Source organism: Cryptomeria japonica, chromosome 1 (assembly GCF_030272615.1).
Source record: "Cryptomeria japonica chromosome 1, Sugi_1.0, whole genome shotgun sequence".
NCBI lineage: Eukaryota > Viridiplantae > Streptophyta > Pinopsida > Cupressales > Cupressaceae > Cryptomeria > Cryptomeria japonica.
This window is the reverse complement of record NC_081405.1, coordinates 222,487,474-222,501,450: the sequence shown is the minus strand read 5'-3', so window position 1 is coordinate 222,501,450 and position 13,977 is coordinate 222,487,474.

The window sequence follows — 13,977 nt, the reverse complement described above, 5'->3', positions numbered from 1 at the left end:
CATGAAATTTCACACGCTTGCTCATTACACTATTATCGAAAACATGGTCTCAATTTTAAAATTTTATGACCACATTTTCCGAGGGGGGCATATTTACACTATACAACAGTACCAAGGCATACTGGGGCAGAATTTTTCATTTTCTTTGAAACAATGTCGTTTCGACATTGTCTCAAAGAGGGGCAAATGTAGACACCTAAAAATGTCTCATTGATCATGTACTAATTATTCCTCTAATTGATTAAATAATTATTTAATTAAGTTAATTATTCGTATTCTTCTAATTTCATATTTCCTTATCATCTTACTAATTATTCTATTTCTTATTCTTTTATCATTTAATCATTTTAACCATTTTCTAAATATTAATTAAATATTTATTATTTAATTAATTCCGGTTAATTCCCCAATTTAAATAATCTTTATTATTTAAATAAACTAATTCTCAATTTCTATCTCTAATCATCAGATCATTCAACTGTCTTCTAAATATTAATTAAATATTTATTATTTAATTAAGTGTGATTTGATCCTTTAATTTAAATAATCTTTATTATTTAATTAAATTCAATTTCTAAATAATTAAATAGTTTCTTTAAATTATTTAATTAACTAATTAATTCTTCTAATTTCTTCCAAATTCAATTTCATGTGCATGATTTCAAAAACCAAATTGAAAATCAAAGTCAAATTCTAAATATATTCAAAAGCTAAATTGAATTAAAATAAATTCAATTATTTGAATAAATATCATGCAAAGATTAAAATGAAAATCTAAGTCAAAATGCAAGCACATGCTAAATTAATTAATTCAATCAATTAATTAATTAATTAAATCATTTATCTCTCCAGTCTCTATTTCCATCTTTTAGTTAGTTTTTTCTAAATTAAGCTTTCTTTGTCATCTTCTTTATTTCCTCCAATCATTCTTTTTCTTCCTTCAGTTAACTCTTTCATCAATCAGTTGACTCAATTAATCTATTCAATCTATTTTGTTTCACTCCTACAATCAGAAGTTCCACTATCAATCAACATTTGAGCTCACCTGAGCTCCACCTTTCAATCAATCCTCTCCAATATTCTATAAATCAAGCATTCAATCTCCATTTTCAACAATCACGAACTTTGAATCTTTGTGTCACTTGCAGGTTACTAGTGCAATATCTGAGAGCCATCACACCACCAAGAAGAGAAGAGAAATGGAAGCAATATGCGATCTTGGAATAGGGAGTTTTGATTGATTTCATTTATAATTCTTATTTCTTGATATTGCATTATTTCATTGTCTTGTTTGTTAGATTCTTTGATTGGATAGGGATTCGTGATTTCCCTTTGATTTCTAATTGATTAATTATTTGAATAAAAGATGAATTTTACAGACGACAATGATTATTAAGATAGTGCAGGTTTGAGTTAAAAGTTTTATTGTGTAAAATTGGTAAAGTGTTGATTCACCCCTCCCCTCTTAGCACCGGTTGGGACTAACATAGACCTCTTCTTATTGTTGGTATTTTTCTTGAAGATTGCATTAATGATATGTTATGTTGTCATTGATGTAAAAAAAATGGTTATGATGTTGTTATGGTATTGATGTTATAATATTTTAATGATGTTATATGTTGTATTGCAAACAGGTAGGAGGAGCTAGCAAAGGGTAATGTAATCGAGAGGAGGAGTTTGTATTGGAAAACGATATTACTTATGTTATGGAGAGTTGAATCGGTAACCCGACCTGTAGAAGATTTCCAAACCCTAACTGATGGAGTTGAAGCAAATTATGATCAAATGGTGAACAACAAAGATTATGACACGTATGCATGTTGATTGATGAATGTTTTAAATGTTTCTTGGTGCATAGAGACAATGGTTTCTGTCTTGGGAATGAGAAAGTTCATTGCATCTAATGCAAACCATGTGATGAGTTACAAAGTTCGATGAAGCGGTAATCAAGGAGCGATCAAGAATATCTTGAGTGATGTGCATTGATTTCTATGTTATTTTCTATGTAATCCAACGATCATACTTGAACCGACTTGTTTGTAATCTCTATGAGAAGTTTAGGTTTGTGATGTGTTACCAATCTGATGATTTATTTATAAGGCCGATGAGTTGTTTTGTTCGAGTGTTGGCAAACTTGTAGCTGAGAGTGAGAGAGTGGTTGCCGAACCTGATAATGTATCTACAGTATGTGTAATGGAAGATAGGAGCATGAAAAGGATCGGAACAAGCAAGTGTAGTGTTATTCAAATAGATCAGCAAACCCCTGTTGTTTTCTAACAATTACAATAGTTAAATCCCCTAACCGGGTAAGCTCTAACAAGCTTCTTTATTCAAATCCTCTAACTAGGTGTTCCATTAGCTTGGATTCTAAATCCTCCACTTAGGTTACTCCTAACGGAGTATTACTTTTAATAGGGCATTATAGTCAATCCCTTAACCCGATGGTGCCTAACAGGATCTATTCTTAACAGGACTTTTTGTAAGGCTTTAATAGGCTAAGCTCATAATAGGGAGAAATTTAGAAGAGTTCAGAATACTTGTGGGTATTCATCCCCATCGTGGTTTTTCCCATTTGGGTTTCCATGTCAAAAATATTGTGCCAAGTGGTGAATGTTTTTGTGGTTATGTTTATTTTTTATTTTCTTAACTGCTAAATCCACTTTGATTTGTTATGACAACCGGTAGCATACTGAAACATGTTTTAACTACTGTCAAGTAAAGTATTTGAATGATCAAGATAAAAGGTTTTGTAAGTTTCAAGTTGTTTTACTGTTAATCTGTTATAACAGTCAACCGGTTAATCTTGTCAATATTATTGCATTTGAAGTTCAGTGATGAAACCAATCAGTTTAATGTTTGTCATGAGAGGTTGATTTTAAGTTTGGTGAAAGTGTATCAAGTTTTTATCTACTGATTCAACCCCCCTCTTAGTAGTTGACCAAATCCTTATTCTTTCCCCATACCATCACTTATCTCTCTTCATCTCTCCCTATCTTCTCTCTCTCTTTCTCTCCCTCTCTTTTTTCTCCCTCCCTTTCTATCTCTCCCCATCTCTCCCTCCCTCTCTCTCCCAATCTCTCCATCCCCCACTCCCACCCTATCCATGTTGGAAATGTGCCTCTAATTCACTTGACATATACGGGTTGATCGGGGTAGCCTACACTGATGGAACGATAGAGTGTTACTTTCTTGTTTGTTGAACACCTTCTGATCGGTATGACTTACATCGGTGTCTTCCTTTCTAACGGGATAACTTGGCCTTTTGGGAAGACTGCATCAAAGTTGTGTTGATGACCCGATGGAGCTATCCTATGTGGTCTGGGGTGTCATCGGCTATCGGTTGTTCCTATCGGAAGTTATGCCGATACCCGATGAACCTACCTTAGGTGCTCTGGGTTGATATCGGCAATCGGGTTGACATGATGAAGGCTATGCCGAAGTCCCGATGAGTCTACTCTATTTTGTCTCAGAGTGCTTCACTTATTGGGTATCATCTGGCGATCGACTCTACTGATTGAACGCTATGTCGATGACCCGATGGAGTCACCTTCAGCGATCGGCTCTACTGGTTAAACGCTATGTCGATGACCCGATAGAGTCACCTTCAACGATCGGGTATCATCGGGCGATCGACTCTACCGGTTGAAAGCTATACCGATGGTTGATCGAGCGAAGACCGACTGCGGATGTGAGATTGAACCAAGATCCAAAAAGGTGAACACTCAGACACTAAGGATGACACTGTCGATGTATATGAATGTGAATCGACCCGACTCCCTGATGCATATGGGATAATTGGTTTTCCATGATTGTAGACCGACAGAGATAGTTCAACTTCCCAACCATCTTGGGTAGATGTAATGGTTGACCAGTCTGGTATTTGAAGTCGATTGTGAACTGAATGTAGTGTCATGAACTAGAATAGCTATTGAGTGATCTGGGAAGTAGTTTGACTCGAGTGTTGTATGTTTCAATCTGGAATGATTGTACAACAGAGTGAAGGAAGTCTATAGACTAGACTTTATTGTATCTTTGACATACTGTTAATAAAGTCATTATCTATTGGTGGTGGGTTTTTCTCCCAAAAGGGTTTTCCCACGTTAATTTTGTGTGTTCTCTCTCTATGTTGTTTATTTGTGTATGCTCATGCGTGTGTCATATTCTAATTTGTAAACACTATTTGTTTTCCCCTGCAAATTGACATTAGGGAAGCAAATTTCCGCACTTGCTTTCCTTACAATCCACCATATCTATCTCTATACCATTCTCTTCCAACATATCTTTATATCTCTATTTCTCTTCACATATAACACCCTCCCTCTCTATTTGTCTCTCTACTTCTCTTTGGTTGTTAATCTCTCTCTCTCTCTCTCTCTCTCTCTCTCTCTCTCTCTCTCTCTCTCTCTCTCCCCTTCTCTATTTCTCTTTTTTAATCCCTACCCCTATCTTTCTCTCCCTCTCCCTATTACAAATGTAACCTGAGACTATTAGTAATCGAGCTATATATTTATCTCCCTCTCCCCCCTCTCTGCATCTCCTTATATCTTTGTCTCTTTATCACTTTATCTCACCATCTCTCTCTCTCTCTCTCTCTCTCTCTCTCTCTCTCTCTCTCTCTCTCTCTCTCTCTCTCTCTCTCTCTCTCTCTCTCTCTCTCTCTCTCTCTCTCTCTCTCTCTCCCTATCCCTATCCCTCTATCTCTTCCTCTCTATCTCCCTATCTCTATGCATGTTTATCTCTCTATCTATTTTAACATTTTTCTCTCTTGTTGTGTCTTAATCTCTAGCTTTCTATTTTCAGCTCCCCCTCTCTATCTCTAGACATTTATCCCTCTCTCTATCCTTACATCTCTTTCCATCTCCCTCAAGTCCTAGACCTCTATTTATATATTTCTTTGCATCTATATCTCAATCTCTTTACATTTAATCTTCCTTCTCTCCCTCTATCTACCTATCTCATTAACTATCTACCTCTTTCTACCCCTATTTCTCTCCCTCTCTTAATATATGATTTCCTATCTGTATATTTATCTTTCTATGTCTCCCTCTCTATATATTTCTCTCCTTTTCTACATATATTTCTCTCCCTTCTCTATATATTCCTCTATCCTCTTTATTTTTATCTCTCCCTCTCCTCTCCATCTCCTTACCCCATGATGTATGCACACGGCTAACTGACTCCAAAACATGGTTATAAATTTCGTGTTATTGACTTTTTCGAAAATCACAAATCCTTGATCGTGATCAGTAGAACAAGCTATGGCTTTGATTTTTCAAAAAAGTCAATAACACGAAGTTTATAACTACTTTTTGGAGCCACTTTAGTTGCATCCATGATATATTACATGAATATATGCATACATAGACCCAAAATTTCCCTTTACAACCCTCCACACCTTTCGACATACCTATTGCACATCGAGGTGCAATTGCTAGTTATCCTTCCATGTTAATTAGATATATCTAGCAAACAAAAGCAGTTGACCAAATAGTAATAAACAATAGTTTTATATTTAAACAATGGTAAACACCTTCTCTAGAAATATAACCTTTTTACCAAAAGCACTCGCTATTAAAATCCGGTCAATAGTTAATAATTACATGGTACATGGGAGCACGATCGAGAGACATGGGACAAAAATTGAGGATTCCTTAGAGTCACAGGAGTAGTAGGGAAAGAAAAGAGTGAACTGTGAAGGATGTAGACCGCTATCTAAACAAGGCTAAGGAACTAGTACGAAGAGCACGAGCTGTTACAGCTAACAAATTTGATGACCGAGAGTGGGGACGAAGAGTGGGAGTTGTTGTAAGTAATAGGGTTGAGCGGGGACGAAAAGGGGGAGTTGTTGTAAGTAACAGGGTTGAGCGGGGATGAAAAGGGGGAGTTGTTCAGGAGTCGGCTTGGTGGTTGAATCATCAGAAACATAGCATGCCCGATGATTAAATCATGCAAAACATCATCACCTGAACGGAGAAGTTTGAGAAGCCCACAATGTTCTGCTTGAGACTGTAGTCACACAAATCTGTCCAGCTTAATTAAATAAATATTCAATATTTATTTGATTAAAATCCACTAGCCATTAGTTAATTAAATAAATATTTAATTAATTCATCTCCAAACATTCTTCTATTAATTAAATAAATTATTCAATTTATTTTAATTCATTCATTAAATCAAATTCCAATCAATTAAATAAATAAAATATATTTATTTAATTAAAATCCCCTTTTCCTCTTTTAAATAAATTAAATAAAAATAGTTATTTAAATCATTATCCCCACCCCACTTGCATTTTCCTACAAATGCAACTTGCACACATTTATTGAAATAAATGAATTTTTATTTTAATAAAATCCTATTTTCCCTCACCCACCAAATCCACTTGCAAAATCTAATCCCCTTCTAGATTCTTCTAACCCCTTCCTAATTAGCCTAATCCATCCCCTAATTATTGTCACATTCCTAAGCAAAATGGAGTCACTTCTCAAAGACTCCAAAGTCTTTGAAAAGCATTTAATGCTTTGTATGTTCAACAAATTAACCCCCAAAGTCTTCTAAGACCACTAAGGGCTCTTACATAACCATTTATGGCTCTTACATAACCATTTATGGTTATTTCAAACTTGTCTCCCCAAACATTTATTGTTTTGACCATATTCCTCCATTTCACATTTGCACAAGAATTTATCCATTGGATAAAAGCTTTATTCTTTGAATAAAGAGTTTATTCATTCAACCAACCTTGACTCTAAATCCCAAAGTCATATCAGGCATTTAATGCTTATTCCCTCTCCTCTCAACCTATCTCACATTGACACTTGTCATCCTGGGATTGGGTTAAAAGCCCTCACATGGATTGGAAATCATTCAATCCTGACCATTGTTGAGATTGTTCAATCTCAACCATCCATTGCTCCATTTTTCCTATAAATAGAGCCCATTTCTTCATAATCTAGATCCTGAAAACTTGTATGCATTTAAGCTATAGGCATTTTAAGAGAGCATTTTTAGCATAATTAACTAATATCTTGTCTTTTTGATAAAATCAATCATTTTAGCATCAATAGCATAGTATTAGCTTTTCATTTCACATTTGAAGCACAATACTACAATCTCAATCCTCCATAAGCATCCATAGTGCAAAAGCTGCTGAAAGCTACACTATTTTGGAACTTGGAGAGGAGAGAAACAAGGGAGAAGAAGCCAAGAGCATGTTAGGAGGCATTTGGAGATGCCTCATCGTATTTACCTTCCTAGTTAGACATTCTATCACGCTTTTGGTATCTCTTTTGATATGCTTGTGTAGGAAAGTATTTTGTTTATGATTTAAAACACTAACAACTTTGCTTTTCTTCTTATTTGTGTTTTGTTATAATTGACTAACCTTCCCTTTTTGCAGAGCATCAGAGACCATACATTTTTCTACAATATCATAAAAAAAAAAAAAGATACACCACACAGGCGATGGAATCTGGCCCGCTTCACTGCAAACTGTATTGACTGATGGATAAATGCGAGGATGACCCTCAAAGTAATAGTAATGAGACTTCCCAAAATAACCAAAGAGAAGGACTTAACCTTACAATCCAGCATCACGTATACTGCACACAGAAACCCATAAGTGGTGAAGGCAACGCTGCAGAAAACAGCTAAACTGTTGACAGTCATGAACAACATCTTGTCCCCTGTGGTAAGCTCTGAGTCATCTCCCACATAATATAGATGAAGAGAGAGAGAAAGAAGGCTATGCAATAAAAAATAAGAAAGAGCTTAAATGAAGTAAGGGATATAAGATTAGGGTTCCCTCATTCTAGGATAGTGAAGGCAGCGACACATGTCATGGCCGCCAACACTAGTTCTGCATCGCGTCTGGCCTTGTAGGCTTCACCAACCATTTTCCTCTCTTAAAAGCTCTTTTCATGGGTCACCTGTGGTGCACAGTCCATGAATGGCTTAGAACTCCATCTAGAATCCGCCAACTTTCTTATAATTCTGAAAGATTCATGGTACTTCGTGACTTCTCTTGCAATTTCAAACGGTGCTTTGTTTTCACTGTTTCAGGCAAGCTTCTTCATCTCAGGTACTTTTAGTAACAATTTCACCATCTACACTACAAAATAAACAAAATGAAAAAGAGTTACTGACTGTTATTTGTATCACCATTACTTTGTGAAGACTCCTCTCCTCCATCACCAGATGCATTTGATGTTCGACTAATTAAAAACTCTATAGCTTCTTTGAATCCCAAATTTACTGCCAATTTTAGTGGAGTTTCTCCTTCATTATTTGCACAATCACACAAATAGGCATCCAAGTCTACCGACTGTTTCACCAGATCCATGTGATTTTCGTATTGACTTTGTAATGTGTAAAAAGGGTGATGGGAAGATCAAGAGGAAAGTTTCACCCTCCTTAAGAAAGAAGTGAATGTTTCACAAAAGATTATCTTCAACCTCTCACGCACATTACATTTAAAAGAGGAGGTTGAATTCACTAGATCCAATCTCAATGGAAAGAGATTGAATGCTAAGTGAATTGACAATGGATTTGGAAAGTAAAGTAACCCCTCTTTTGGGATGGACAAGTTGAATTAAGCAATTTGAGACTAAGTATGAAGATGACAAATAAATGATTATAACTTGAGCTAGGAACGTGGGATGAAATTGTGCCCCTAGAATTAGCAGTAAAATGCCGAGACAAAGCTCTCTTGTAAATTTGGGTGAAAGTTGTCGAGATCGGGTTGAAAGTGTACTTGGTCCTCCGAAAAATCGGCACGCCAAAAAATGGTTTTGCCATCTCTAAAAATGAAGTCTAAACTTGCAAATACAGTTGCACACCTACAACCTACACACATAAAAGAGAGGAAATGTTGTTGGGATTGGGGGTTTGCCTTCAGGTCAAACCCCATTTTGGAATTAACCAAATGATGAAAAATACTTGCAAGTAAATGAAAGGAAATGTTTGAAGTAGAAATAACCTCAAGAGAGGATGCAATTGAAATGTAGATAGAGTTGTTTGGAAGGTTATGTGCAATAGGATGTTTTTCAATGTTGAAAGAGATCTTTCCTTCAATGGTTGAATCCTTGACATGAATGCAACACCTAGCCTTGAAGGAGACTTGAGATGCTCAATGCTTGAAAGGATGATTGAATGCTTTAATGATGATAGTGCTTACTCACCTTAATTTCACTTATGCAAATAGGAGGGTAAAATGTGTCTTATATACTTGCCAATTAGGGTTACTAACTGATTTTTTGTCTTAGGCCGACATAGAAAACCTTTCCCTGCTTCACAATTGAGAAGCCCAATGCAAATTTAAGTGGAGGGGGGCCAAACTAGGGAAAGGACAGGAGTTCCACACCCCTATCCTAGGAGGAAAGGGGGCCCCTGTCTTGCCCTAATTTAGGACAAAAAATAGGAACAGGCAGTGCGGGGTGCAAGGAAATGCATGTTTTAGGTGATATGAGCATGTCTCAGGTCTCCAGTCAGGCTTAGGGATTCATTTTTCCAATGTAAAGACCCAAATGCACTCAAAAATTGCAAGGTCATAATTTTATGATGTTACATTTAGCCTTCATTTTAGTAGGAGTATAAGCATACACCAATACTACTAGTAAAGTACCAAGAAACAAGATTGAAAAACTTTCACCATGTCAAGGAGGAAAGATACACCAAACCCCCAATGGACTAAGGATCTTATGACTTTGATTGACAAAGTAAAAGGGAAGATCAAAAGGGAGGAACCATAAATGTGAGTAGTAAGGTTCCCCTCACTATGAGTCATCAAAAAGAAAAGATAGAATAAAAATTATAAAGTAAAGCCAAGTAACTTTAAGTATCAAGAGGGAAAATATGAGTGGCATGTATGCCCCCACATTAAAGCGATCGTGCATGCCTTATCCGGAGCGATTTCTTTAAGGTACGATACACCTAAGAGAAAGAGAGGGAGCACATTATCACAACAATTTAGCCCCCAATCAAGGAATAAACCCAAGGATAATGAACACAAAACACAAAGAACGAGGTAGTTTTTCTTTCTTCAAGGTCAATATGGTATATGATAACTCATATATATCATGTATATATATGCATATAATATTCATCATTCCCTAAAGAAAGGGAACATGGGTGTCTTTTGAGTCAACATGAAAGAGACCAAAAGAGATCTTAATGCTTTGCATCATCCTCAAGTAGACATTATTAGAGAAAATAGGAGAACAAGGATACACACAGAAGAATGATCACAAAAGAGAAAGAATAGAGAGAGAGGTAGAGGATCCACGGTGCTAATATAGCTAGTCTAGCACAACATCCACCTCCCGATCTTGCTAATCACTATTTCGAGAATGCAGGAAACACACTAGAGGAGCAACATTGAGCACAACAGATGGAGCTATCACAAGATCCAAACAAGGACTATGCTCATGTGCTAAGTCACTTTGTTCAATTGTACGAGCTAGGATTAAGGCTTTTGAAAATTTTGCAGATAAATGTTTTTCAACATCAACATATTCATATTCACTATCAGAAACATTAGGAGTTGTATTGCCACCATGAATATCTTTTTAACCTATTTCTTCATCAAGATTTATAGAAAGAGGAGCTTGAACATGAATGGGAGTAAAACCGTCATATGTTTTCTGCAACTTATGATTTGGATATTTAGGTTCAACATCTTGTTTAGGAGAAAAGCGAATCACGTCAACTGTTGGAGTTTTGGGAGATTCAATATTTTGAGGAATAATTCACGAGCTCGAGCATGATGCTTTCATCGACGTTCTCTCGCACAATGATTCCGTCGAGTCTTAGGGGAAGGCTGAGAAGAAAGAGGAATATTTGTTGAAGGAGGAATATTCTCATCTTTGGTAGTTGGAGGTTTAGTTTGAGGTCTTCTAGGTTTAACAAGAGGAGAGGTAGGTCTCTTTTGTCGATAAGAGAAAGGAGGTGGAACCGCACCATATAAAGGAGGATTTTTTGGTGTAGGAAGGAGAGCAGGTCCATCATGAGGAGGAGGTACAGGTCTAACCTTAGGAGGAACATTATTGTTCTTCTTAGGAGAAGGCATAATTTCATCCATAGGAAAAGGTTGGGATTTCTATCCGTTAAGGGAAGAACTTCATCTTCAAGAATGATAGGAATATCAGGTTTTGGAGTTCTAGGTTGGCTTAAGGATAAGATCATATCTTTCTTCCATTTTTTATACGATTGAAAAAGAGCATCGCTTCTTAGTGGAAGAGATTGAAATTGTTGAGGCCAAAAGTAATCAATAGGAACACCCAGGCTTCTTTCGGTTGGTCGAAATAAGCTATGGTTAACAGTTATGATTTCTCCATTGTGAGAAAATTTCAAACATTTATGGATTGGAGAAGCAATAGACTTCATGGAAGATAGCCAAGGATAGCCTAACTTCACATGAAATTGCTCAGGGGAAGGGATGATAACAAAGTTGACATCCATAGATTTAGTGTGAATCTCAATAGGAAGTGTGACAAAACCAATGGTAGGACAAAAAAATCCATCAAATAACTTAACAACCATATTAGTATCATCATAGATTGGTTTATGAAAATGTAATGTATAAAGATATTCCTCATTAATGACATTAATCATGTAAGAGGGATCAATAAGCACACCACGACAAGGTTTATCTTGAATCTTCATAACTATGTATAAAGGGCCATTGGGTACCCTAATGGTCTTACTAGGGTCAAATGTGATACATGAATCCTTAGGTATTTATTGTTTCTCTACCATATTCACCAAATTTGGAATCGTGGTAGTAAGATCAGAGGGAGAGAAAGAGGTATGTTCAGTCTCAATTACGTTAGAGGTATGAGAGGGCAAAGGATCAGTCTTCACTAGTTATTGTCCTTTAAGTTGATAAAGGCCTTCATGACTGTTACAGATTCACTATCATCCTATCTTAATAAACCTGCTCTAGGATACTTTATGTCATTTGAGTTCATCATTGATCATTTTTTGTGAATTACCATGGTTTGCTAGAATCTATATCAGACCCTTGTACTCATGACAACACTTGTGACCTCTTGCTAATAACACTGAATACTCATGACGCTGATGACAATAACATCTGTGAATGTTGTTTGTACTTCTGTTTTAGATTGAAAAGCATGCATTCTTTGTGATAGTCTTTATTGTTGGATGCTTAAGGTTTCACATGAGTCTGTAGGCCATCCATGACTGTGATAAGTCACACTACTTTCCAAATTATTTCACTGCCCTTATTTGCCTTTAATAATTTGATATTTATGACAGTACTAATGAATGTCCTAATGTTTTCATATGTCTATAATCATGGCCGTTCTTATAATCTTATTTGGAAAATACCACTATCTTTGTCCTTTGTCTCCTTTCTAACTTTCAAGGGCTTCTCATAAGGTGATGTTATGAATGCAAGTACATTCTAAGGCAGTGATGATCTTTTAAGAAGCCTTTCTTATACTATTTTTACTTATATTATGGCTCTAGTCATCTATCAACCATGGGATGCAGTCCTATTCATTGTTGTATGTGTTGTTATTAAATGACAGTTTTTATTGTCATTCAGTGATAATACATGGGACTTTGGATACGGTTGTGTTTCTGATTGGTAGTCGATTAGTGTCACTGTGTGAGTAATGACATGTATGTTGATCTCAACCCCTTTGGGAGCCCATTTCAACCCACATACGTGATATTTATGAAATGAAAACCTGTATCTACACATAAAAAAAATGAGTTAGATAAAAACATGGTTCTCACTTATATATCATGGCATCTTTTATGCCTTGATCTACTTTGTTCTGAATCTGATATAGCGGTCTATGCACAGTAGGAGTAGCTTTATGTATGTAGGAGTGGAAGAAATAACCCAAAGCTCTAACAAAATATTTTTCTCTCCATTTCAGGTCAACACATGGGGTGGACAACGAGATGTTCAAATCAACAAAGTTGATCAGAAGATTCTTCTTCAGAACTCATCAACCTAAAGAGGCAATGATGGGTTCTTTCTTTCCTTTCTCTATACACTCTTATGCTTCTTTTGTGTTTGTATTTTTTATGATCAATGTGATCTCTTCTCGGCTATTCGCATGACTTGTGTGGAATCTTGTAAATAGTTTGTTCTTTATAAATAAAATGTATTACATGTAGATGTTTTACTCATGTTTGTCTTTTTTGATTTTGACATTGCATATTTGGAAATAAGATACTTGTATGGCATACATGTTTATTTAATAAAGGCAACAAACTTTTGGAAAAAAAATTTGTACCTTTTTCTGCAATACATAAGACCTGTAATAGGTCATCAAAATTTTAAAGTGTGATAAAATTTTGGTAATAGTGACACAAGGGGTAAATTCATTCAACAATTTTGTTCCCCCTTTAAGTGTCCAGTTTCCTACGCAATCATCACCTATGCCTACTTACCATAATGTCCCACCACCTTATTCTCAATCCATGATTTCCTTCAATAACATCACACCACCTTCTCAATCAACAATGTCTAACATCAATTCTTCTATTGAAACAACCATTAACAATCTTGCTCAAACTGTGTCTTCCTTACAACAACAAATTGCTTACATGAGTCAATCCAATTTTAGTATGCCCACATTTGATGTTCCGAGCCCACTTTCTCTCAATATTGTTAAAGTCGTGCTAGGTAAGCATGTTGAGGTCCCTCAATTGGAACTCTATAATGAAAAAGGTGATCCTCTTACACATGTTAAAAGATTTCAAATATTGTGTATTGATTTTGCTTATGATCAAAGATTGCTTGTGAAACTGTTTACAAGAACATTAATAGATAAGGATTTACAATGGTATTGCTATTTCGCTTCTTATTCCATTACCTCTTTTCAACAACTTGCAAATGCTTGCATCCAACAATTTCAAAATAGCATTGGTCCTAAAATCACTTTGACTGATTTAATGCATTGTAAACAAGGTGTAAAAGAAAAAGTGATTGATTTCATT